Source organism: Ambystoma mexicanum, chromosome 13 (assembly GCF_040938575.1).
Source record: "Ambystoma mexicanum isolate Mex_15411 chromosome 13, UKY_AmexF1_1, whole genome shotgun sequence".
Lineage (NCBI taxonomy): Eukaryota > Metazoa > Chordata > Amphibia > Caudata > Ambystomatidae > Ambystoma > Ambystoma mexicanum.
In genome coordinates, this window is record NC_090938.1 from 770,795,457 (window position 1) to 770,821,821 (window position 26,365).

The window sequence follows — 26,365 nt, forward strand, 5'->3', positions numbered from 1 at the left end:
GCTGGACCCATTGCCTATATCCATGGATTGTTAGATTGCTCTACTATCCACCCACCTGTCTAGTAATTCCTGTATACTCAGCCCTTGGCTCCAAGTGTAACGTCACTCAAGGTCCTGATAGGCTTGGGCTTCTAATCCACCAGATCTGGATCTACTCTACTCGTCTAGTCCATGCTGGACCCATTGCCTATATTCATGGATTGTTAGATTGCTATATTATCCACCCACGCGTCTAGTAATTCTTGTATACTTGGCCCTTGGCTCCAAGTGTAACGTCACTCAAGGGCCTGATAGACTTGGACTTCTAATCCACCAGATCTGGATCTACTCTACTCGTCTAGTCCATGCTGGACCCATTGCCTATATCCATGGATTGTTAGATTGCTGTATTATCCACCCACGTGACTAGTAATTCTGGTATACTCAGCCCTTGGCTTCAAGTGTAACGTCACTCAAGGTCCTGATAGGCTTGGACTTCTAATCCACCAGATCTGGATCTACTTATCTAGTCCATTCTGGAGCCATTGCCTATATTCATGGATTGTTAGATTGCTATATTATCCACCCATGTGTCTAGTAATTCTGATATACTCAGCCCTTGCCTCCAAGTGTAACGCCACTAAAGGTCCTGATAGGCTTGGGCTTCTAATCCACCAGATCTGGATCTACTTGTCTAGTCCATGCTGGATCATTGCCTATATTCATGGATTGTTACATTGCTATATTATCCAGCCACATGTCTAGTAATTTCTGTATACTCAGCCATTGGCTCCAAGTATAACGTCACTCAAGGTCCTGATAGGCTTGGACTTCTAATCCACCAGATCTGGATCTACTCGTCTAGTCCATGCTGGACCCATTGCCTATATACATGGATTGTTAGATTGCTATATTTTCCACCGACGTGTCTAGTAATTCCTGTATACTCAGCCCTTGGCTCCAAGTGTAACATCACTCAAGGTCCTGATAGGCTTGGACTTCTAATCCACCAGATCTGGATCTACTCGTCTAGTCCATGCTGGAGCCATTGCCTATGTTCATGGATTGTTAGATTGCTATATTATCCACCCACGTGTCTAGTAATTCTTGTATACTCGGCCCTTGGCTCCAAGTGCAATGTCACTAAAGGTCCTGATAGACTTGGACTTCTAATCCACCAGATCTGGATCTACTCTACTTGTCTGGTCCATGCTGGACCCATTGCCTATATTCATGGATTGTTAGATTGCTATATTATCCACCCACATGTCTAGTAATCCCTGTATACTCAGCCCTTGGCTCCAAGTGTAACGTCACTCAAGGTCCTGATAGGCTTGGGCTTCTAATCCACCAGATCTGGATCTACTCTACTCGTCTAGTCCATGCTGGACCCATTGCCTATATTCATGGATTGTTAGATTGCTATATTATCCACCCACGCGTCTAGTAATTCTTGTATACCTGGCCCTTGGCTCCAAGTGTAACGTCACTCAAGGGCCTGATAGGCTTGGACTTCTAATCCACCAGATCTGGATCTACTCTACTCGTCTAGTCCATGCTGGATCCATTGCCTATGTTCATGGATTGTTAGATTGCTTTATTAACCACCCACGTGTCTAGTAATTCTTGTATACTCGGCCCTTGGCTCCAATTGTAATGTCACTCAAGGTCCTGATAGGCTTGGACTTCTAATCCACCAGATCTGGATCTACTTGTCTAGTCCATGCTGGATCCATTGCCTATGTTCATGGATTGTTAGATTGCTATATTATCCACCCACATGTCTAGTAATTCTTGTATACTTGGCCCTTGGCTCCAAGTGTAACGTCACTCAAGGTCCTGATAGGCTTGGCTTTCTAATCCACCAGATCTGGATCTACTCGTCTAGTCCATGCTGGACCCATTGCCTATATCCATGGATTGTTAAATTGCTCTATTATCCTCCCACCTGTCTAGTAATTCCTGTATACTCAGCCCTTGGCTACAAGTGTAACATCACTCAAGGTCCTGATAGGCTTGGGCTTCTAATCCACCAGATCTGGATCTACTCTACTCGTCTAGTCCATGCTGGACCCATTGCCTATATTCATGGATTGTTAGATTGCTATATTATCCACCCACGCGTCTAATAATTCTTGTATACCTGGCCCTTGGCTCCAAGTGTAACGTCACTCAAGGGCCTGATAGGCTTGGACTTCTAATCCACCAGATCTGGATCTACTCTACTCGTCTATTCCATGCTGGACCCATTGCCTATATCCATGGATTGTTAGATTTCTGTATTATCCACCCACGTGTCTAGTAATTCTGGTATACTCAGCCCTTGGCTTCAAGTGTAACGTCACTCAAGGTCCTGATAGGCTTGGACTTCTAATCCACCAGATCTGGATCTACTCGTCTAGTCCATGCTGGACCCATTGCCTATATTCATGGATTGTTAGATTGCTATATTATACACCCACGTGTGTACTAATTCCTGTATACTCAGCCCTTGGCTCCAAGTGTAACGTCACTCAAGGTCCTGATAGGCTTGGACTTCTAATCCACCAGATCTGGATCTACTCGTCTAGTCCATGCTGGACCCATTGCCTATATTCATGGATTTTTAGATTGCTTTATTATCCACCCACATGTCTAGTAATTCCTGTATGCTCAGCCCTTGGCTCCAAGTGTAACATCACTCAAGGTCCTGATAGGCTTGGATTTCTAATCCACCAGATCTGGATCTACTTGTCTAGTCCATGCTGGACCCATTGCCTATATTCATGGATTGTTAGATTGCTATATTATCCACCCATGTGTCTAGTAATTCATGTATACTCAGCCCTTGGCTCCAAGTGTAACGTCACTCAAGGTACTGATAGGCTTGGACTTCTAATCCACCAGATCTGGATCTACTCGTCTAGTCCATGCTGGACCCATTGCCTATATTCATGGATTGTTAGATTGCTATATTATCCACCCACGTGTCTAGTAATTCCTGTATACTCAGCCCTTGGCTCCAAGTGTAACGTCACTCAAGGTCCTGATATGCTTGGGCTTCTAATCCACCAGATCTGGATCTACTCTACTCGTCTAGTCCATGCTGGATCTATTGCCTGTATTCATGGATTGTGAGATTGCTATATTATCCCCCCACGTGTCTAGTAATTCTGGTATACTCAGCCCTTGGAGGCAAGTGTAACGTCACTCTAGGCCCTGATAGGCTTGGACTTCTAATCCACCAGATCTGGATCTACTCTTCTAGTCCATGCTGTACCCATTGCCTATATTCATGGATTGTTAGATTGCTGTATTATCCACCCAAGTGTCCAGTAATTCATGTATACTCAGCCCTTGGCTCCAAGTGTAACATCACTCAAGGTCCTGATAGGCTTGGATTTCTAATCCACCAGATCTGGATCTACTCGTCTAGTCCATGCTGGACCCATTGCATATATTCATGGATTGTTAGATTGCTATATTATCCACCCACGTGTCTAGCAATTCCTGTATACTCAGCCCTTGCCTCCAAGTGTAACGTCACTGAAGGTCCTGATAGGCTTGGGTTTCTAATCCCCCAGATCTGGATCTACACATCTAGGCCATGCTGAACCCATTGCCTATATTAATGGATTGTTAGATTGCTATATTATCCACCCACGTGTCTATTAATTCTTGTATACTTAGCCCTTGGCTCCAAGTGTAACGTCACTCAAGGTCCTGATAGGCCGACATATCACCCTTTATATATTGGAAGCAATACCCTAAACACAACCCTTTGTAAGGACATTGTCAAGATTGTTACAACTGAGTGATGTCATCAGTGATGTCATTGATGATGCCATGTGTGACGTCATCTTTGGCCTGGGTGTTAGTGTGAGCAGTGCATGTGGGGGATCTTGGCAAGAAGGACACAGCGTCTCAGCTGCAGGTATGTCTGGCGGCCGTTAGTTATTGGATGGGGAGAAACTGTCTGAAGCTTAATGGAGAAAAAACTGATTTATTGGTGGTGGGTTCTTCTGCTTCTTCACGGAGCCCCTCTTCTTCCCCTCCTTCTTCATGGCTTTGGTCTTCTGCTTTTTGGCCTTCTGAGCTTGGCCCCTGTCCTCTACCTGTTCCTGTAGTCAGGAAACTGGGGTTTTTGTTTTCAGAGTCTCGGTCTGCCACAGCGCAAGTTAATTCGATATGCAAGTCTGGTTACTTCCATGTTAGGCAAGGCTGGATGGTCGTTTCCTTTAACGTACAAGTTATCGGGTCCCAGGCATGTATCTATTCACAAAATCTCCCCATAAGAGTTCGTATTGCATGGATTTGCCATGAAGGGCTGCAGTGATTCTCTCCATTATACAAATATTGGTGGCCACATGCATCCATTCATTCTTCCCTGGCACCCGATTTGCTTTCCAGCTCATCACTAGGGCGGCCCGTGCAGCCAATAACAGTGGGGCAGCCAGCCCAGGGACTCTTTTGCAGTCATCTTCACACTTTTCAAACCCAAACCGTATTAGGAGGGGGTCAGCAGTTGAGTGGACCCAGTCAAGGTCTCTGATCCACCCTAAGACCTCATCCCAGAAGATCCTGACACAGGGACATCCCCACCACATGTGCCAGTGATTTCCACGCTCCCCACATTCACGCCAGCACAGCGGGCTCGTTGACTGGAACATCTGTGACAGTCTGAACAGATCATAACAGTTTAATGGCGCGTAGCTTATACTGGCTGGCTGTCGAGACCTGTGAGGCGACTCTACACATTTTCCCCCACACGTCAGGATCAATCTCATCTCCAAAGTCTCGCTCCCATCTACCCTTCAGATTTAGAGTCGATCCCTTCCCAGCATCAATCGATTCTCTATACATGACAGAGATCAGGCCTTTAGTCTCAGTTCTAGTATTTAACAGGTTTTTGAATGGGGTAAGGTCCCTCCGCATCTCCTCCCTCCGTTTGTCCCTCGTGGAAATACCCTTGAGTTGCAGGAAGGGAAAGACCGGAAGGGGACCCAAACCCAGTGCTTCCTCCAATTCTGAAAGTCTCAAAAGTCCCATCCCTCCAGAGTTGGCCCACTCTCTCCAACCCAGCTGCGTACCAGGTCTGAAATCTTTCAAGATTAGGGATGTCTTCTCTAATCCCAGGAGCCCAGGTGTGACTCAGAGAGGACAATATGGTCCCCAGTATCGGGTGATCTCTTAATCTTCTTATTAATTTATTCCTCGGGACCCATAGCCATTCGGCAACGGTAGCTGGGGCAGGTGGTAGTTGTCTAATTTGATCCATTGGAGCCCTTTTTGTCTTCTCAGGTGAGGGATCAGGATTCTTAACTGGGCCGCCTCATAATACTTCCTGAGGCCTGGCAGGCCCACCCCAGCGGACTGTTTTTAAGTCCCTCTGTATCATTCAGCGTGCTTTTTATGGAGTGGGACTGGAATTTCTCCAGGAGAAGTTTCAACACTATCTGCCGGGCCGCTCTTTGCGATCTGAAACAGTGCGACTGCTGGTAATTCCCCAGTTTCAGCGTACCTGAATGGGTGGTGGCTCCTTCTCGGTTGCAGCGGCCCAACTGTGGAATGCCTTGCCCTTTTCGCTACGGGACATTTTTTAGCTTCTGTCGCCTGCTCAAAACCCTATTGTTCTTTTGCCCCTGATGTCCTCTAGCGCCTTGATACTTTTCTGTGAACCTGCGCTTTATAAAATTGATTAACATAAAACGAGTTATGGTTGCATATGTTACCATAGAATATTTTAAATGCAGGTATTTGTTTAAGTCCTATTATTGCGCTATATGTATGTCTGAATGAATATCACTTTGAATTGTACCCAATACAAAACTTTACAGCATATGCAATTACCAAGGCCTGCTACCTGCCCCTGCCTTCAAACACAGACTCTTAACATAAAGGGAATTCAGGAATAATGCATGAAAATGAAAGATGTACATATATATATATATATATATATTTTTTTTTATATTGTTTTATGTTTCTTATTCTAACAAGGCATACAATAAGCAGTTGCGTAGCAATTTGCTATGCAATAAATTGTGTAGCAGAGCTAGCTATTTAAGTTACCCTGTTCAATGAAAGCACAGCTCACCCTGCATTCCTCTCTTCCTCAGGGCACTTTCCACCCTCTTTTCTCTGTTCACTCCAAGTTCAAAGGGACTAATGTAAAGAGGGTGCAGCAGTAATCATCTCCTTCACTCTTAAGTACCAAAGGAATGTTTGGGAGTGTAAGGCAGAAATTATTATTTTCTTTTTCAAATAATTGCCATAAGTAATCGGGATGATACTTACATTAAGCTTACTATATCTTGTCTGTGTTAACTTTATTTTTATTTTTTTACATTCCTAAAAATGTAAGTTGTTAATGCATAATTACAGTATTGCTACTGTAAAACATTGCGTTGTCAACATGCTTCACAGTAAAGTTTAGATTAGCGTTTCTAAATATTAGTGTCAATTATATTTCATTTTGTTAGGGAAGCTGCATCATATTGAGGAATTAATACTTTTGAAAATGTACATGATCACACGGCCAAATGCTTTTGATGTCGAACCTAGTTATGTGGCCTGCTGGTTGCGTGCATCTATTGAACTAGTGCTCAACCCATGAGCTGATCCCATACTCCTTGGCATTCTGCCTTATCACCCCGTGGCTTTATACCTGCGTCCCTGAAATTGAGATGGCTGCAAACTAAAATATTCCACCTAATTTGTCCAGTTCTCTGCCTGCAGCGCCATCCACTCTGCGTAGTCTCTTTCTTTCCTCTTAAATAATGAATACACAAAGCAAACTAGATGTTTACGCAAAATTGTAAGAAGAAGTGACGACATCTAGTGACTCATCACAGTATGTATATATGGATATATATTTCTGAGGCTTGTGGATCTGCTTAGAATTGCATGCTTTGCATAGGCCGCCATCTAGTGGTACGTGTTGAGTATTACATGACTTGTTTTCGAAAGTCGGAAAGGGACGGTATTGTGTCTGTAATACTATGCCTAGTGTGACGTTCATAGTACCCATGGTCCTTCACGCATCAAAGTCCCTCAGAATGTTTTCTTTAGCCATAGTGGACGATCACAAGTTGCAGAGCTTGTGGCCTCTATTACTTATATCGTTTATACTTAAATTTAATATCGCGATCAACGACCGCGGTTATTTCTCCTCAACTGAGCTTTCGGCACACCAACATCATCAAGAGCCTCCTGATCGACTTTTGTCGCGGCTTTGGCCTACCTCAGGCCTTTGGCCTACATAGTAGAGAGAGGGGGGGTTGTCACATTCCATATATCTCTTAGAGGATGCCTACCTTTTCTCTTCCCCTCTTTTCTACCGTCACTTTTACAAGTTTCCTTTATCATGGAGAACACTACTTTTAATTTCTGCCACTCCTGTCATAAGAAGTATCCCTGGAAGGACACCCATAAGGTGTGCAATCGGTGCCTTCCACAGGATCACTCTGAAAAATGCTGTGCTGCCTGCCAGCTTTATCGACCTAGCTCTCTAAAGGACCGGTGTACTAAACGTTGGGCGGCCCACGCCATGCAGGCCGAGGCTTCCATAGAGGTGCCAGTAGGCACACAAGAGTCAGAGGAGGAGGAATTCCGCGCACAAAGTGACACAGAAGAGGAAATGGGAACAGCAGCTTCCCAAGTGCCAGTCTCCCCCTTCCAAAAGGCATGCGGGCGGCATCACTATGGAGACCATACCCAGCGACAATGGCACACACGGACATAAAAAACATGGAGAAATTCACGCTCACTCAAGAGATAAACACACAATGCCAAGCCATTAGATGAAACATTCATCGAAATATGGCCACGCAGAACAGAAACGCTCCTCCACCTGCCTGGATGCAGTCCTCTGCGCCCACATCTCGTGCATGCTATGACAGTCCAAAGAGACAAACGTTGAGCGAATAAAACATGGCCCACAAGTTTCAACTGTGCACTCAACTAACGTGCGCTGAAACAGATGCTCATTCCCACTACTGCTCACAACACCGAGTGTACTGCTCACTCCAACAAACATACTTCAAAAGATAAACAGCCGTTGAACGCACGCATTCCCAGATTTCGGTGCAAGCCCATGTGACTCAGAAAACATCACATTGCACTGAAGCCTCTTCTCCTTTGTCCCAGACTTTGGGTTGTAGCCCATATCATAACCCTGAGGATGCTACATTCCCTTTCAGAGAAACACCTACTTCAGGTTCTTGGACAAGGGAAAAATTCCAACAAACTATGGACAAAGCTCTTCCATTGTATCCTTTATGGAAAAATACCCACTTAAAGAGAAACAAATAGAATGAATGCAAGGAGAGCCTCCCTCTGAGTCCTCAGGTGCAAATAGAATGAATGCAAGGAGAGCCTCCCTCTGAGTCCTCAGGTGCAAATAGAATGAATGCAAGGAGAGCCTCCCTCTGAGTCCTCCAGGTGCAAATAGAATGAATGCAAGGAGAGCCTCCCTCTGAGTCCTCCAGGTGCAAATAGAATCAATGCAAGGAGAGCCTCCGTCTGAGTCCTCCGGGTGCAAATAGAATGATTGCAAGGAGAACCTCCCGTGAGTCCTCCAGGTGCACATAGAATGAATGCAAGGAGAGCCTCTGTCTGAGTCCTCCAGGTGCAAATAGAATGATTGCAAGGAGAGCTTCCCTCCGAGTCCTCCAGGTGCAAATAGAATGATTGCAAGGTGAGCCTCCCCCTGAGTCCCCCAGGTACACATAGAATGAATGCAAGGAGAGCCTCCCTCTGAGTCCTCCAGGTGCAAATAGAATGATTGCAAGGAGAGCCTCCCCCTGAGTCCTCCAGGTACACATAGAATGAATGCAAGGAGAGCCTCCCTCTGAGTCCTCCAGGTGCACATAGAATGATTGCAAGGAGAGCCTCCCCCTGAGTCCTCCAGGTACACATAGAATGAATGCAAGGAGAGCCTCCCTCCGAGTCCTCCAGGTGCAAATAGAATGAATGCAAGGAGAGCCTCCCTCCGAGTCCTCCAGGTGCACATAGAATGAATGCAAGGAGAGCCTCCCTCCGAGTCCTCCAGGTGCACATAGAATGACTGCAAGGAGAGCCTTCCCCTGAGTCCTCCAGGTACACATAGAATGAATGCAAGAAGAGCCTCCCTCCGAGTCCTCCAGGTACATATAGAATGAATGCAAGGAGAGCCTCCCTCCGAGTCCTCCAGGTGCAAATAGAATGATTGCAAGGAGAGCCTCCCCATGAGTCCTCCAGGTACACATAGAATGAATGCAAGGAGAGCCTCCCTCCGAGCCCTCCAGGTGCACATGGAATGAATGCAAGGAGAGCCTCCCTCCGAGTCCTCCAGGTGCAAATAGAATGAATGCAAGGAGAGCCTCCCTCCGAGCCCTCCAGGTGCAAATAGAATGAATGCAAGGAGAGCCTCCCTCTGAGTCCTCCAGGTACACATAGAATGAATGCAAGGAGAGCCTCCCTCTGAGTCCTCCTGGTGCAAATAGAATGAATGCAAGGAGAGCCTCCCTCTGAGTCCTCCAGGTGAAAATAGAATGAATGCAAGGAGAGCCTCCCTCCGAGTCCTCCAGGTGCAAATAGAATGAATGCAAGGAGAGCCTCCCTCCGAGTCCTCCAGGTACACATAGAATGAATGCAAGGAGAGCCTCCCTCCGAGCCCTCCAGGTACACATTGAATGAATGCAAGGAGAGCCTCCCCCTGAGTCCTCCGGGTACACATAGAATGAATGCAAGGAGAGCCTCCCTCCGAGCCCGCCAGGTGCAAATAGAATGAATGTAAGGAGAGCCTCCCTCTGAGTCCTCCGGGTACCCATAGAATGAATGCAAGGAGAGCCTCCCTCCGAGCCCTCCAATGTGCAAATAGAATGAATGCAAGGAGAGCCTCCCTCCGAGTCCTCCAGGTACACATAGAATGAATTCAAGGAGAGCCTCCCTCCGAGCCCTCCAGGTGCAAATAGAATGATTGCAAGGAGAGCCTCCCCCTGAGTCCTCCAGGTACACATAGAATGAGTGCAAGGAGAGCCTCCCTCGGAGTCCTCCGGGTACACATAGAATGAATGCAAGGAGAGCCTCCCTCTGAGTCCTCCAGGTGCACATGGAATGAGTGCAAGGAGAGCCTCCCTCTGAGTCCTCCAGGTGCACATGGAATGAGTGCAAGGAGAGCCTCCCTCCGAGTCCTCCAGGTACACATAGAATAAATGCAAGGAGAGCCTCCCTTTGAGTCCTCCAGGTACACATAGAATGAATGCAAGGAGAGCCTCCCTCTGAGTCCTCCAGGTGCAAATAGAATGAATGCAAGGAGAGCCTCCCTCCGAGTCCTCCAGGTGCAAATAGAATTAATGCAAGGAGAGCCTCCCTCCGAGCCCTCCAGGTACACATTGAATGAATGCAAGGAGAGCCTCCCTCTGAGCCCTCCAGGTACACATTGAATGAATGCAAGGAGAGCCTCCCTCTGAGTCCTCCAGGTGCAAATAGAATGAATGCAAGGAGAGCCTCCCTCTGAGTCCTCCAGGTACACATTGAATGAATGCAAGGAGAGTCTCCCTCTGAGTCCTCCAGGTGCAAATAGAATGAATGCAAGGAGAGCCTCGCTCTGAGTCCTCCAGGTGCAAATAGAATGAATGCAAGGAGAGCCTCCCTCCGAGTCCTCCAGGTGCAAATAGAATGAATGCAAGGAGAGCCTCCCTCCGAGTCCTCCAGGTGCAAATAGAATGAATGCAAGGAGAGCCTCGCTCTGAGTCCTCCAGGTGCAAATAGAATGAATGCAAGGAGAGCCTCCCTCTGAGTCCTCCAGGTGCACATGGAATGAGTGCAAGGAGAGCCTCCCTCTGAGCCCTCCAGGTGCAAATAGAATGAATGCAAGGAGAGCCTCCCTCCGAGTCCTCCAGGCACACATAGAATGAATGCAAGGAGAGCCTCCCTCCGAGCCCTCCAGGTACACATTGAATGAATGCAAGGAGAGCCTCCCCCTGAGTCCTCCGGGTACACATAGAATGAGTGCAAGGAGAGCCTCCCCCTGAGTCCTCTGGGTACCCATAGAATGATTGCAAGGAGAGCCTCCCCCTGAGTCCTCCGGGTAGCCATAGAATGATTGCAATGAGAGTCTCCCTCTGAGTCCTCTGGGTACACATGGAATGAATGCAAGGAGAGCCTCCCTCCGAGTCCTCCAGGTGCAAATAGAATGAATGCAAGGAGAGCCTCCCTTTGAGTCCTCCAGGTGCAAATAGAATGATTGCAAGGAGAGCCTCCCCCTGAGTCCTCCAGGTACACATGGAATGATTGCAAGGAGAGCCCCCCCCCTGAGGCCTCCAGGTACACATAGAATGAATGCAAGGAGAGCCTCCCTCTGAGTCCTCCAGGTGCACATGGAATGAGTGCAAGGAGAGCCTCCCTCTGAGTCCTCCAGGTGCACATGGAATGAGTGCAAGGAGAGCCTCCTTCCGAGTCCTCCAGGTACACATAGAATGAATGCAAGGAGAGCCTCCCTCCGAGCCCTCCAGGTACACATTGAATGAATGCAAGGAGAGCCTCCCTCTGAGTCCTCCAGGTGCAAATAGAATGAATGCAAGGAGAGCCTCCCTCCGAGTCCTCCAGGTGCAAATAGAATTAATCCAAGGAGAGCCTCCCTCCGAGCCCTCCAGGTACACATTGAATGAATGCAAGGAGAGCCTCTCTATGAGCCCTCCAGGTACACATTGAATGAATGCAAGGAGAGCCTCCCTCTGAGTCCTCCAGGTGCAAATAGAATGAATGCAAGGAGAGCCTCCCTCTGAGTCCTCCAGGTGCAAATAGAATGAATGCAAGGAGAGCCTCCCTCTGAGTCCTCCAGGTACACATTGAATGAATGCAAGGAGAGCCTCCCTCTGAGTCCTCCAGGTGCAAATAGAATGAATGCAAGGAGAGCCTCGCTCTGAGTCCTGCAGGTGCAAATAGAATGAATGCAAGGAGAGCCTCCCTCCGAGTCCTCCAGGTGCAAATAGAATGAATGCAAGGAGAGCCTCCCTCCGAGTCCTCCAGGTGCAAATAGAATGAATGCAAGGAGAGCCTCGCTCTGAGTCCTCCAGGTGCAAATAGAATGAATGCAAGGAGAGCCTCCCTCTGAGTCCTCCAGGAGCAAATAGAATGAATGCTAGGAGAGCCTCCCCGAGTCCTCCAGGTACACATAGAATGAATGCAAGGAGAGCCTCCCTCTGAGCCCTCGAGAGCCTCCCTCTGAGCCCTCCAGGTGCAAATAGAATGAATGCAAGGAGAGCCTCCCTCTGAGTCCTCCAGGTGCAAATAGAATGAATGCAAGGAGAGCCTCCCTCTGAGTCCTCCAGGTACACATTGAATGAATGCAAGGAGAGCCTCCCTCTGAGCCCTCCAGGTGCAAATAGAATGAATGCATGGAGAGCCTCGCTCTGAGTCCTCCAAGTGCAAATAGAATGAATGCAAGGAGAGCCTCCCTCCGAGTCCTCCAGGTGCAAATAGAATGAATGCAAGGAGAGCCTCCCTCCGAGTCCTCCGGGTGCAAATAGAATGATTGCAAGGAGAGCCTCCCCTGAGTCCTCCAGGTACACATAGAATGATTACAAGGAGAGCCTCCCTCTGAGCCCTCCAGGTACACATAGAATGAGTGCAAGGAGAGCCTCCCTCGGAGTCCTCCAGGTACACATAGAATGAATGCAAGGAGAGCCTCCCTCTGAGTCCTCCAGGTGCAAATAGAATGAATGCAAGGAGAGCCTCCCTCCGAGTCCTCCAGGTGCAAATAGAATGAATGCAAGGAGAGCCTCCCTCCGAGTCCTCCGGGTGCAAATAGAATGAATGCAAGGAGAGCCTCCCTCCGAGTCCTCCGGGTGCAAATAGAATGAATGCAAGGAGAGCCTCCCTCCGAGTCCTCCGGGTGCAAATAGAATTAATGCAAGGAGAGCCTCCCTCCGAGTCCTCCGGGTGCAAATAGAATTAATGCAAGGAGAGCCTCCCTCCGAGTCCTCCGGGTGCAAATAGAATGAATGCAAGGAGAGCCTCCCTCCGAGTCCTCCGGGAGTAAATAGAATGAATGCAAGGAGAGCCTCTCTCCGAGTCCTACGGGTGCAAATAGAATGAATGCAAGGAGAGCCTCCCTCCGAGTACTCCGGGTGCAAATAGAATGAATGCAAGGAGCGCCTCCCTCCGAGTACTCCGGGTGCAAATAGAATGAATGCAAGGAGCGCCTCCCTCCGAGTCCTCCAGGTGCAAATGGAATGAATGCAAGGAGCGCCTCCCCCTGATTCCTCCAGGTGCACATGGAATTAATGCAAGGAGAGCCTCCCTCTGAGCCCTCTGGGTGCAAATAGAATGAATGCAAGGAGATCCTTCCTCCGAGTCCTCCAGGTGCAAATAGAATGAATGCAAGGAGAGCCTCCCCCTGAGTCCTCCAGGTGCAAATAGAATGAATACAAGGAGAGCCTCCCCCTGAGTCCTCCAGGTACACATAGAATGATTGCAAGGAGAGCCTCCCCCTGAGTCCTCCGGGTACAAATAGAATTAATGCAAGGAGAGCCTCCCTCTGAGTCCTCCGGGTGCAAATAGAATGAATGCAAGGAGAGCCTCCCTCTGAGTCCTCCGGGTGCAAATAGAATGAATGCAAGGAGAGCCTCCCTCCGAGTCCTCCAGGTGCAAATAGAATGAATGCAAGGAGAGCCTCTATCAGAGTACTGTGGGTGCAAATAGAATGAATGCAAGGAGCGCCTCCCTCCGAGTCCTCCAGGTGCAAATAGAATGAATGCAAGGAGCGCCTCCCCCTGATTCCTCCAGGTGCACATGGAATTAATGCAAGGAGAGCCTCCCTCTGAGCCCTCCGGGTGCAAATAGAATGAATGCAAGGAGAGCCTTCCTCCGAGTCCTCCAGGTGTAAATAGAATGATTGCAAGGAGAACCTCCCTCTGAGTCCTCCAGGTGCACATGGAATGAATGCAAGGAGAGCCTCCCTCTGAGCCCTCCAGGTGGCAGGTGCATGCCGTTTTACAGCCCCATGTTACTACTTCTGCACATGATGAAGTCATTGACATAGATGAAGACAATAATGACTCTGATGATGATCAATATTGTGATGAGGATGATTATGCTGCTGATGACCAATTCTTCATCCCCTCCCCTCCAGATGCAGATCAGCCAGTACCTGATTCTCCTGTGCATGATCAGGTCTTGTACAATGATCTGCTCAAAAGGGCAGCAGATCACTTTAGGATACAAACACAAGACGTCCCCCAAGATTAAGACTTGGTAGAGGAGATGCTCGAAGAGAAATCTGCAGTAGGTCAATGTATACCTTTACTACAGTCACTAAATAAAAGGATACAGCCCTCTCTAGTTACACCATCTCTCACCAGGGCTGTTAACCCCAGAATTGAAAATACTTTTCAGCCTGCACCTTCTGAGCCTTTGTACACCAAGGGCCATCTCAAACCTGACTCCTTAGTGGTTACCACCACCCGCAAAAGAGCAGGGACACCATTAACTTCTGCTGAGGCACCCCCTGAAAAAGAGAGCAAAAAGCATTACGCATTAGGGGAAAAGGTAGCAACGTCTGCCGCACACCAGGTGCGAATTTCTAACAACACAACCCTGCTCCCCAGTTACAACAGGTCCCTTTGGGATAAAGTACAAACTCAACTAGATTCTTTCCCAGACCCTATTCATACAGAAATTCTAAAAACTGTCAATGAAGGCAGACCGTTGCAAATAATATTCCACTCAGGGGGGGTCTACGACCACGTTTTAGCTCACTGCACTCTTCACAGAGGAGAAATGTCCATTTGCATATCAGTCTGGTTTCACCCATAAGGGCAGTGCAGCACCAAAATGCAAGGCAATTGGCCTCTGAACAAGACTACCATCAGAGTGAACGCCCCAGTCTCATGTGAATGTGCTGTGAGAAACTCATGGTGACCAGAAGTAAGACAAACACAAGTGAGCACAGTTCAAGGTTGTTTGTTGAACAATGAAAATGGTATGCGGGTTGGAAAAACTCCTAATCTAAACCTAGATCTAAGATGGGGACATGCGTCGACCATCAAATGGAAAATAAGGCAGTCCCAGTGATGTCAAGTCAAATAAAAAGGCCTATACTAAGAAACCTATTGCCAAACCTTACAACTATGACAGAAAGGGGTGTGGGATAGTCTTCAAGAAAAGAAAGAAGTGTCCTCAAAATAACAAATCAGGCTGCAATAGCGCAGGTCTCCCTTCCCCATGTCTCTAGCACGGGGCTAATGTGGGAGCTTGGAGCACAGCACGGTCTCAGGCCTCACCAGCACAAGACGGCAGTTCCAAGGGCGGTTCTCAAGACGTCGATGGCCACGTCTTGTGTCCTTAGAAAGTCTCTTGCCTTTGGGCCTGAAGTGTTCAAACACTAAAACCAAAATGTTCCTTTCTCAAATGAAAGTTTGTTTCCAAAACTCAATACGGGTGAAGGTTTCATCCCTGGGTCCCCCTCTTCTGGGCTGACCCCCTTTGTATTGTATCGCTCTGTTACAGTTCAAATGTTCACGGGATTCACGTCCCTTACTTTTATTCACCAGGTGGGATTCACTTCCCCTACTTTTAGACAACTTGCGGATCAAAGTCTTTCGATTGTACAGGGCTTTTGCTCGACCCTCATGTATGACCACTTTGCTTCCTTTGGCGGCCTTCGTATGGCCTTCTGGTTTCTGTAGTTTCTCAATATGGGGCTCGACCAGAGTCTCTTGAGTTGACACCCACCTGGTGTCGGTTTCCCTCTGCAGCTGGTTTCCCCCTTTATACTTTCAACAGTTCATAGTTCATTACTTCTGCTTCATAAAGGTGCCATTTTGCGATTTTCACTTAACACAATCCGGCTTTTATCGGTTCTTCCCTTGACTCACCAATTGTGCATAATCGCGGGGCTTTTAGCTTCTTTGGAGTCAAGTGCGGGAGTGTCCTCAGCTCTGCCTCATCTGCATAGGCTCGCCCCGTGTACCGTTGACATCTGCAGCAGCACACTTTGGCTATTGTTTGCAGTCTCAACTTCTCCTCCAAAAAGGTTCCGCGGGTCTGGGAAAAAAAGGGCAAGGTCACTTTGCTCCTTGTCACGCTCTCGCTTCCTGATGCTTTTCTACTTCTTTTGAACTGCTGTGTTGTGCTGTGAGCCGTGTTCGCCTCTCTCGTACTGTGCTCTCTGGCTCCACCTTTTATCCCTGTGAGGAAGGGAAAGGGCTGTCAGGTGTGTGTGATTTTGATCAATTGCCTGAGTTTGCCTGACCCTGGTATTGGGATATGTCAGGTAAACGGCTCCTGTGTTAGTCTGTTGTCCGTTATGTTGTGCGAGAGTGTTCATGGTGAGATGGGGGCGGGGGCAGTGGTTTGGACTTTCCTTTGTGAGAGGATGGGGAAAAGGTGTTAAATGAAGGGGGATACCGCGTCTCACCCGTCGGTGTCCCACTCCCGAGGACCCACCATCCAGGTGATCCTCCCTCACTGGTCCACCCCCAGGAACTGGATCCAATAGCGATGGCCGTGTCCTGGCCACCTGGATGACGGATCCCACGGACTAGCTAGGGAGACACCTTCAGGTTTCTCACAGTGCTCATTGCATCTCGTGCTACAAGTAACAATATCTGCATCACTGTTTCTCATGTCAATCCACGTCCCTCTTTCTCTTTCCATCGTTCCACCGTGCGCACTTCTGTGACGCTCATGAAATGAACGTTTCCTGTGGCAATTTCAATGTCTGAGCCGCTACACTAGAGCCGGCAAGCTCGATTCCAGATAGGCTGAAGAGGTCACATGATATTCTCAGACTTCTTTTATGTCTATGTCTCAATAGAGAGTTAGCTGAAGTTCCCATATTATGTTATAAAACCATGCAAATGATCATGCAGAATCGTCAGGGGAAGTAGCTTGCAAACATGTTCCACATGTTGATTTATAATACAGTCCTTGCTTTGGATATCTGTATGTTCATCGTTCCAAAGAAGCTTGGGACGTCATCTCTGTTATCCAGGTGGCCAATGAGATGCGATTATCGAAGTATCTTATAAAATCTTGGATGTACTGATGTTGCAGGAAATGCATTTGCAACATTTGCCTAGAATGGGTTGGAATGCAATTCCATAGTGTGCATTAGCAAAGTATTAGAGCACCGACTATCCTCATTCACAAGAAACATGCATCTATATTTTTGAGGCAATGCTCTTCTTAACGTGCATAACTAGAATGGAAATATTCTAAAAGTAGGCAAGAAAGTATCAAGATGTGTTCTTTCCACTGCTTCACTGATCCTAAAATGGGTGCATTTTGTCTTTAATATTCCTCAGCAGAGAACAAGGCGTCCATGATGAGAAAACTTGCCGTCCAGGGCGACAGAAGTGGGTGCCCCATCCTGGAAGAACATGCCTTACCATTCTGCGAGAGTAGGTTCTCCATCAAAGTGAAAACATGGCGTCCTGATCAAATCCATTTTCCAAGACATTTACTTCATGTGTTCCCTCTTCAGGGAGATTTTCTGTTTAATAGAGAATTATTTGGGGGGAAATCAATAAAATATCGCAATAATTGAGAGATAGAAGTCTGCTGAGCAGTATACAAGAAGCTGGTGATGACGAATTCTGCATCTTCTAACTGTTATTCTATCCTGATATATACGATTATTAAAAATGATTAATATTTCCCTGCTTTCTTATGTTAGATGTGTAGTGCCAATATGTGAAATCGAAACAAGCAATAAATAAAAATTCTTTTGATTGGACATAAGCAATCACATGGCTTCATCCATTTGATATAATATTGAAAGCTATGAGCAGCAACAGGGGCATGTTTTGAATGGGGTAAAAGAAGCAATGTCTAAAATGGCCGACACCTTTCTGAGCCTGATGATACAGTGAGTATTGTCACTGCAGTGTCATCTCAATGTTGCATAGTTAAATTTGAGTTGTGATGTCATTTCTACATGGGAAATTCTCTTTTCTGCCCCCTTTTTTGTATGTATTTTTATTTGTGAAGCCACCAGAGGAGGGGGGTGTTTGGGCGCAGAATTCTGTGTAGGGTGCGGGGGGGGGGTTGTGGGTGTGTATTGGATTTCTAGTTCTTAGAGATCAGCACTCCTCTAACTCAGATACATACATACATACAGACATGATTTTTTTTTGTTTCTTGTCAAAGGCAGTGATTTTTTCAGGAATTTTAAAGCTGATTAAGGCTTGGCTCATCTCTGCTCCTTTCTCACTTTTACTTTATCTCTCACAGGTTACACACTTGGGTTCATCACCAGCCTCCTCACACCTACCTCTGTAGCACTTTCTCAAGTTTACAGGACTAGAGTATAACCCGGGCAGTGTATACAATGAATCATGTTACCATGGAATAAAACAAGAAATAAGGCACTTCCCATGACCCTTGAGCTTCTGATGGCAAGAAATTCTCTTGTTACCCAACTGCCCCCAGTGCTTTGTGCCGTTGTTTATTTTGTTATGAGTAAAAGTGAGTGTGTGTGCCCACGCGCTTGTGTGTGTCCCAGTCTCTCCATATCTGTCTCTGTCTACGTGTGTGTCTCTCTCTATATATATTCTTGTCTCTCTTTACTGCTCTGTCTCTCCCTCTGTCTCACGCTCCCTTCCTGTCTACCCCCTCTCTCTCAGGGACCACGCTGTCTGTAGTATGCAATGTATTTTCTCTTTCCTCTCTCACCATCTCTCCCCTTCTCTCCCTTTTGAGTCTGTGCACTGAGTAGGAGTCTCTTTTGCTGTCTCTCGTCCTCTCTCACCTTCTCCCTCTAGAGCCTGTCCACTGAGGCGAGGTCCCTCCCCCTAGTCTCTGTCTTCCGTCTCCCAAGATTCCTCTTACTTAGGGTGACCAGATGCCCAGGTTTTGTCGGGACTGTCTGTCATGGTTAAGCATTTGGGACATTCTGCCTGCCAACTCAAACCTGTTCCTGCTCGAAATGAACCACTACTAAAGTCACGTGGTAAACGGGTTTCCCAATATGTGCTGCCCGCATTTAAACATGCTCAGCAGACTCAGAAGGTCCGGCGTGTTTGTTTTCCTGGTAACTGGAGGTTAGGAACACAGTTGCTAAGGGAAAGGAGCCGGCGTCTAGTACGTCGGCGGCAGACTCACGTGACTAAACCTTCTTAGTTCCGCCCCTAGTGACATTTCATTGCTTCTGATTACGCTGAATTTCTTGTACCTGAAGTTACGTGCTTACCTTGTTTTCTGCCTATCGACCTTGCCTTTTGGAGTGTCCGAGTTCTGTTTTCTCTTGTCTTCTTTGCAATCACTCCTACGACCCGGTCTGTCTTCTGCTTACCCCTTGCTTTGTTGTTTGACTCATCGGATTCCAGGACCCGGGCTGCCTTCTAGACCTCGCCTTCGCTTTTGCCCTGGTTTTGTTGTTGCCCGCCACGACCATGATCCAGATTGCTCTTATGACCTTGCTTCTGCCCTACCCACGGAATTGTTACCTTCTTGGCTCCACGACTCGGAACTGCTTCTTGGATTACTTTGCCAAGTGACTTCCCTTCCATTGTGCTGCGGCCTCACACACGGACTAGATACTTCCTTTCGTGTGTGTTTCAGGCATCCTCATTTCGTCGGGGATAGGTACTGGACTCATTAGGCGTCCGCGTGCCTACGGGAATAGTCTGTTTTGGAACTTTTGTTTATTACAAACTTTGCCTCGGTTTCTGGATATATCAAGACTCAAGGAACCCTGGTGGTAAGACTCATATTCCTCTGATCATTCTTACCTTTGTTTTTCTTACTATTCTTGTACTGATTTTTGTGTACTTGTTTGCAGACCCGATTAACTATTGCTGTGCTAGTGTGAATCTTAGTACCCATTTAAAGCTTCTGCTTCATTAGCACAGGTTAGTGGGGTTTAATTGCTTGTTTCCTTGGAATACGTAAGGGTGTTGCTTTTTACTAACCTTGCGTGTTTCCTTTGCAGTCACTGTGTCTCAGGGGTATCCAGTCTTTCAATTAATTGATCCTTCTGCATGTTTATTTTACATCCAGAGGGTTACATTAGTAGGAAGAATTCTTCTTCACGACGGGGTCACATTTTGGAAGGAGTATTCTGACACTGTCCCGGAATTGGGTGTTCTGTCCCTGCCCCCATCCTGAGAGTACTTTATATTTGTAAACTCTGTCCTGGTTTTTGGGAGAGATGAAGAGGGTGTTCAGTAGCTGCCAGTTGGCAAGTATGCACAATCCCGCACATAAAAATGAGTTGCAACGCACTTGCAAGTCAAAATAGTATTTTGCATTCCAATAAATGTTATAATTGACTCTACAGGTTGGCCTCAAATCACCAGTCTTTTAGTTAACAGTTGTAGCACTGTTAGAGTTGCATGCTGTAGCCTGTTGGGAGTAATACATCCAGAATGTGCGAAGAGGTGGCAGTGAACCATGTCTCTGTGATAAAGAGTGCATCTAAGTTGGGTGGTGATGAGGTCAGCAATGTCTACTGCATTTGGTACCACAGAATGAGCATTGATGAGCATGAGGTTGCATGTGTGTTTAGGAGGTGATATGGGTGGTGATGAGGGCTGCGGTTGAGGTTCTGTGAGTTGGACGTGCATGGGAGCAGGGTGTGGACTGAGTGTGTTCATGGTAGGATTGGATGGTAAGGGGTGAGTGAGTTGTGATGCACCTGCTGCTCGTTGACCTGGGAGTGGGTAGAGCAGAAGTTGCATCCCTTTCCAGGCACTAACAATGGAAATGGGTTGCCCAGAGGGTGTGGGGAATCAGCATCAGAGGGAGAGGACAAGGTGTTGGACAGGATCCCAAGAGTGGTGGATTTGTGAGCCTCGCAGCCTGTAATTATTGTAAGCAGAAGAGTCACTGGAAAAATGAGTGCCCTAACAAGCCCCAAAGGAACTTTCCACCCCCTACTCCTAAATCCACCCAATTCCCTAACCCGGATGTGCCACGATTTACCCCGAGCAAGGTATGACCTGCAGCCCCAGATGAAGATCAGAACCTGGACAGCCCAAGAGGAAAACCTCACCATGAATCCATTGATACCTGTAGGTCAGGAAAGTCCATATGTAAAGTGTACTATTGAAGGGCAAACCATTTCATGTATGGTAGATACGGGATAGTAAGTCTGCCTTATGATCCGATTGTTTTCCCGTTGTCCCCCTGTCATCTACTATGATTAATGCAGTGGGTATTTCCAACACTCCAGTCCCACAACATGTTACTGAACCAGTATCAATTAGCTTAGGTCCTATCACCGGCAAGCATGCTTTCTTGCAAAGTCGTTCTGCAACTGTGGGTTTTTCAGGCATAGACCACCTTTGCAAACTGAAATATGCCATCTATTGCACTCCAGACAAAGTATTCCTGGACATCTCTGACAGTATCACCAGGGCTGTATTAGGTACACTTCACGGGTTTCCGTCCCAAGATTCAGACCCAAAGGAAGTTATGTCTCTAGATCTCACTGAATCATTATCCCCGGTCCCTTACTGCTTATGGTCAGTGCACAATAACAAGGTGGGATGTATTCAGGATGCAGATCCCATATAAATCTGAGTTGTCCAGTCCAAACTGCTACCCAGAATTCACAATATCAGTTGCGCTGCAAAGCAGGAACAGGAATTGCCACTATTACGCAGTCACTCCTGAAATGGGGAATTATAATCCAGACCAGTAACCCCTGTAACATTCCAATACTCTGTGGGAGCCAGGAAAGAATACCTAATGCTTTCTGCAAGATCTCTGTGCTGTAAACTCTCTAGTGCTATCCTTATTTCTGCTAGAATGAAATCAGCACCTATATTGTCCTGTATCCCACAGACAGCGACAGATTTTACATTTGTAAATCTCTGCTCTGCATTTTCCCCCTATATAACGATCCACCAGACAGTAGATCCATGTTTGCCTTTTGTTATCATGCCATCCAGTATACTTGGACCCGCCTTCCTTAGGGCAACACTGAATCTCTGACCTTGTTCTTTCAACAGCTGAAGAAAGACCTTTTAAAGAAATTCTCAGGGCACTCTGTATTCATTCAGCATGTAGACATCTGGCATCACCCCCCTACAGCACTTGTAAGCAAGATACCTTACTATTGTTTACTGCATTAGCTAGTTAGGGGCAAAAGCATCCAAATTGAAGTTGCAGCAATGAAGAGAAAGAGTACATTATTTAGGACATAACATCATAGGGTATTGAATGTTAACACCAACGTGCACTAAATCCACTCTTAAAGGGCTCAAGCCTATGACGATTACTCAGATGCAGGTTTCTCTGGGCATGGCAGGGCACTGTAGACCATGGATCTCAGGCTATGCAGAGGCTGTTGTTTTTTTTGTTTATTTATTTATTGTGCGCACCAGACCCTCGGGTATCAGGGTGCAAGACATAAGAATATGTTCAGCTTAGTTACATAGGTAAAAGACATACAGCATAAGATCATATAATATAACGCAATTTACATACAGGGCTAATTACAAAGTAATAGGAGTCAATATACAGAAAAATGTACAATGAGAAAGAGCATGAAAAGTCGGGTACAAAGTATAGCAAGAATATTTAAGCTAGCATCTGCATAGTGATGGCCACTATGTCATGGCGATTTACTTGTCATTTTCTTTTAGCCAAACAGCCATGTTCTGTCTAAATTTGGCAAAGGTTTGGTATTCTCTTAAGGGAGGAGGCAAGGAGTTCCACAGTTGAGCTGCCTTAACTGGGAAGCTGGATCCCCCAATGGTGGAAAGTTTAAAGCGTGGTACAAGGAGACAGTTGGAATTGGCTGATCTGGTCGGTCTGAGGGATGTTTTTCTGATAATCCTATCCATTAAGTAAGGCGGTGCTTTATTATTTAGGCATTTGTGGGTGAGGGTGGCAATTTTGAGTCGAATTTTGTCAAAAGTAGATGGCCAATTGTATTTTCTCCTGGTAGAGGAGATATGTTATTTTCTTTTTATATTTAGTGCTGCTCTCAAAGCGTTGTTCTGGAGTACCTGAATTTTTTGGATGATGTGTTTCCTCGCACCAATGTACAGGGCATTACAACAATCCAATTTGGAAAGTATGAGAGCTCTGGAGAGAATTAGACAGCTGTTTGTGGATAGAAATTGTTTGCCTGCTCTGATTAATTTGTACGTATATGCAGAAGAAGATGCCAGGGAATTAACTTGTTTTGTAAAATTTAGGGTGGCATCTAGATGGAAGCCTAGGGTCTTCACCTGATTGGCTACTTTGATGTCATTGCCGTCAATGGTGAGGTATGCGTAGTCCGGACTTAGTTTGGACAAATGGGCCGTGGTGCCTAGGATGATAATCTCTGTTTTATCATCGTTCAGGCAGAGTCCATGAGTGGCCATCCATGCCTGAACAATGCCATAAATTCTATTTACCAAAGCCAGGTCCGTGGCGTAATCTCCGGTAAGAGGTAGAAGGATTTGGGTATCGTCTGCATAATCTTTGTAGGCGATACCCAAATGGTCCATTTTGTCAAAAAGCAAAAAGGGGCTTGGTGAATACATTATAGAGAATCGACGAAACGCAGGATCCCTGAGGTACACCACAAGTAATGGGGATGGGATCTGCTGATGCCGAGGGTGAGAAAACTCTCATAGACCTATTGCTCAGGAATGACTCTATCCATGTTATAGCTTCCTTGGAGAAATGGGCTGCAGAGTCCAGGTGGCTGCATGGGAGTTAATGGTCTACCAAGTCGAATGCAGCCGAGAGGAGGAGTAGGGCTAATTGACCCTTATCTCTGAATTCATCTATTTGGGCCTTAAGATCAATTAGAGCTGTTTCCGTGCCATGTTGAGGACGGAAACCAGATTGGCGAGATCCCAGTAAAAGGTTAGATTCCAGGAAATTCTGGATTTGAATATATGCCACTTTATCTAAGATTTTTAAGAGAAATGGCACAGTAGTTCTAGGTCTGTAGTTTGTAGGTATGGATGGGTCAAGGGTTTGCTTTTTAATGAGGGGTAGAACCCACGATTCTTTCAGATTGTTAGGGACAGTACCTGATGTGCCTAAATTGCACTTGGAAATAGCATAGACTATTGTACCCACCTGCACCTGTGCTATTGCAGTCCACTGTGTCTACTCTTGAACTAGCCTACCTACTATTAGCCTTCTGTGCCCAACTTGGACTGCCTTCATCCCACTGCCACTATGCACCTTCTATGTCCTAATAGATTCCTACTAGTTGCTATACTTACTTACTTTACTATACCCTCCTTTACTACGACTTTAAATAGCACTCATACTCCTCCCACCATGCCAGCTAAAACATCTCTTAAGCTTAGCCCACAGCAAGATCCCTCTATCATACAGACACCATGTAGTACTGCTGATAGAAATACAAGACTGCGTGCACGCTTATCCAAACTATATGAAATACCAGCAAAAAAAGCAGATAGACTAAACTACCTAAAAAGGAACCTACCCCACAAAGTATCTACAGAGCCTATTTCAGGCCTGACTAATTCTAATGGACCCAAACCTAACTCTGCCAGCCATATTAGTATAGACAATCCTAGATCCAATTTACCATATGCTTCAGAAACCCCTTTATCTAATCTTAAAGGGGCCCTAATAAATGCAAGATCCTTAAATGCACACGCAACCGAGATATCTGACATCATCTTAACAGATAACCTTGACTTCCTGGCCATCACAGAATCCTGGCTACATGATGCCGCAGGCCCTGCCCTCTCTCTGGCAGTCCCTGATAATTATACTATCCCGAGAACGGACAGACATGTCTCTTGAGGAGGAGGAATCGCAATTATTGCTAAAACTAACCTCTCCATGAGATTAGCCACTTCACCTACTTTGAAATCTTGTGAATGCCTAACAGTCAAAATACCCACTGCCACCCCCCAAACGTTGAATATTCATCTTATCTATAGACCACCAGGCCCGATGGGAACCTTCCCTGAAGATATCTCCATGTCTTTGTCAAATAACTTAAAAAATACTTCTCAAACCCTAGTGTTAGGCGACATCAACTTGGATTACAACGATACTAAGGATCCTCAATCCATGGCCATTGCTAATATTCTGAAAGAACTAGGCTTTACCCAGAAAGTTAACCTACCCACACATGACAAGGACGAACCCTTGATTGAATTGCAGATTACAACTGTAACTTATCTATCACTACCATAGCTCCTCAAATGTGGACTGACCATCATCTTCTGTCATTCACATTGGTAACTAAATCGGCTATAGCTCAGACCACCCCGCTTGCCCCACCTACTCTAACGAGGAACAAAAAAAATATTACAGTAGACAAACTACTTCCTCACATACTACCTAACCTTAATTCCTTACCTGATAACATGGACCCCAACTTTCTAGTTGAAGAATACAACAAAGCTATGACTATTGCCTTTGACGATATTGCCCCTCTCAAACTAAGGAAGAGTAAACCTAAAAAACACCTCAACACATGGTTCACTCCACATTTAAAAATCTAGGACTAGTCAAAAGAAAATGTGAAATTGCTTGGAGACTCTCTCCCTCAGCAGAAAATAAAATAAACCTCATCAATATCTCAAGCCAATACAAGAAAGACATCGTCCTGGCTAAACAGGAGACGTATAACAACAGAATATCACAGTCTAAATCCAGTACCAAAGAACTGTTCACAATCTTAAAAGAACTAGAAACACCCATTTTACCACAGGAAAATTGTACCAAAGACAAAATGTGGTGTACTGATATTCAGCATGCACTAACTAACAAAGTCTCTAGCCTACAAACTAAAATCGCCCAAAAGAAAGCTTCACCAGCACCTCTATCCACTCCCAACAAAGTGCCGCTGCCACATTGCAAACAAGAAACACGTTTCAGCTTCTCTGTTATTGAGGTGGAGAAAATCATACTTGGACTCAAACCATCTAACTGCAAGGGTGACCAATGCCCAGCACAACTTATCAAGGATGCTGCTAGAGAACTTGCACCCTTCATCTCTAAACTTATTAACGCTTGTTAAACTGTTGCTGTGGGTAGGGCACCAAAAAAGTGAGTTATCCACCACCCATCACATATTACATCAATAGCTGGAAACATTTGCAAAGTCAAGCCTCCATTGTTCTTATAGGGGTGGACTGACTATATGCAGGGGGTTTACTGACAGATACACCTGGGCTCTTTGTTCACCAGATGGCGATGACTGAGCAGATGCCACCTTTTGGGGCTGATTGGGTTCCTAATCGGGTACAGTATTTAATATAGCAGGATTGTACGGATTGAGGATATCCGTTCAGTGGGGATTCTGTGATAGATTGCCATCTGGAAGGGTGTGAAAGCACTTGCCTTTTTGATTATTTATATAACATTATGCAGGTAATTCGGTTTCTGAAAGGGAGGTTATGCTTCATGACAAAGTTATACTGCATACACATGCCTTTGTTGAGACAGCATCGTTGCGCCCTCACCGTTAGCACCAGTCCTG

At 46.2% G+C, this 26,365-nt stretch overlaps 1 protein-coding gene across 1 annotated transcript in view; it reads left to right on the top strand.

Annotated features, from left to right (window-relative positions):
* Nucleotides 1-17,689, top strand: part of LOC138520555 (E3 ubiquitin-protein ligase TRIM11-like) — a 109,310-nt gene extending 91,621 nt beyond the window's left edge. The window contains exon 6 of the mRNA XM_069632896.1: nucleotides 17,250-17,689. The gene's annotated coding sequence lies outside the window, so the exon portion shown is untranslated. The remainder of the gene's footprint in view (nucleotides 1-17,249) is intronic.
* The last annotated feature ends 8,676 nt before the right edge of the window (nucleotides 17,690-26,365 follow it).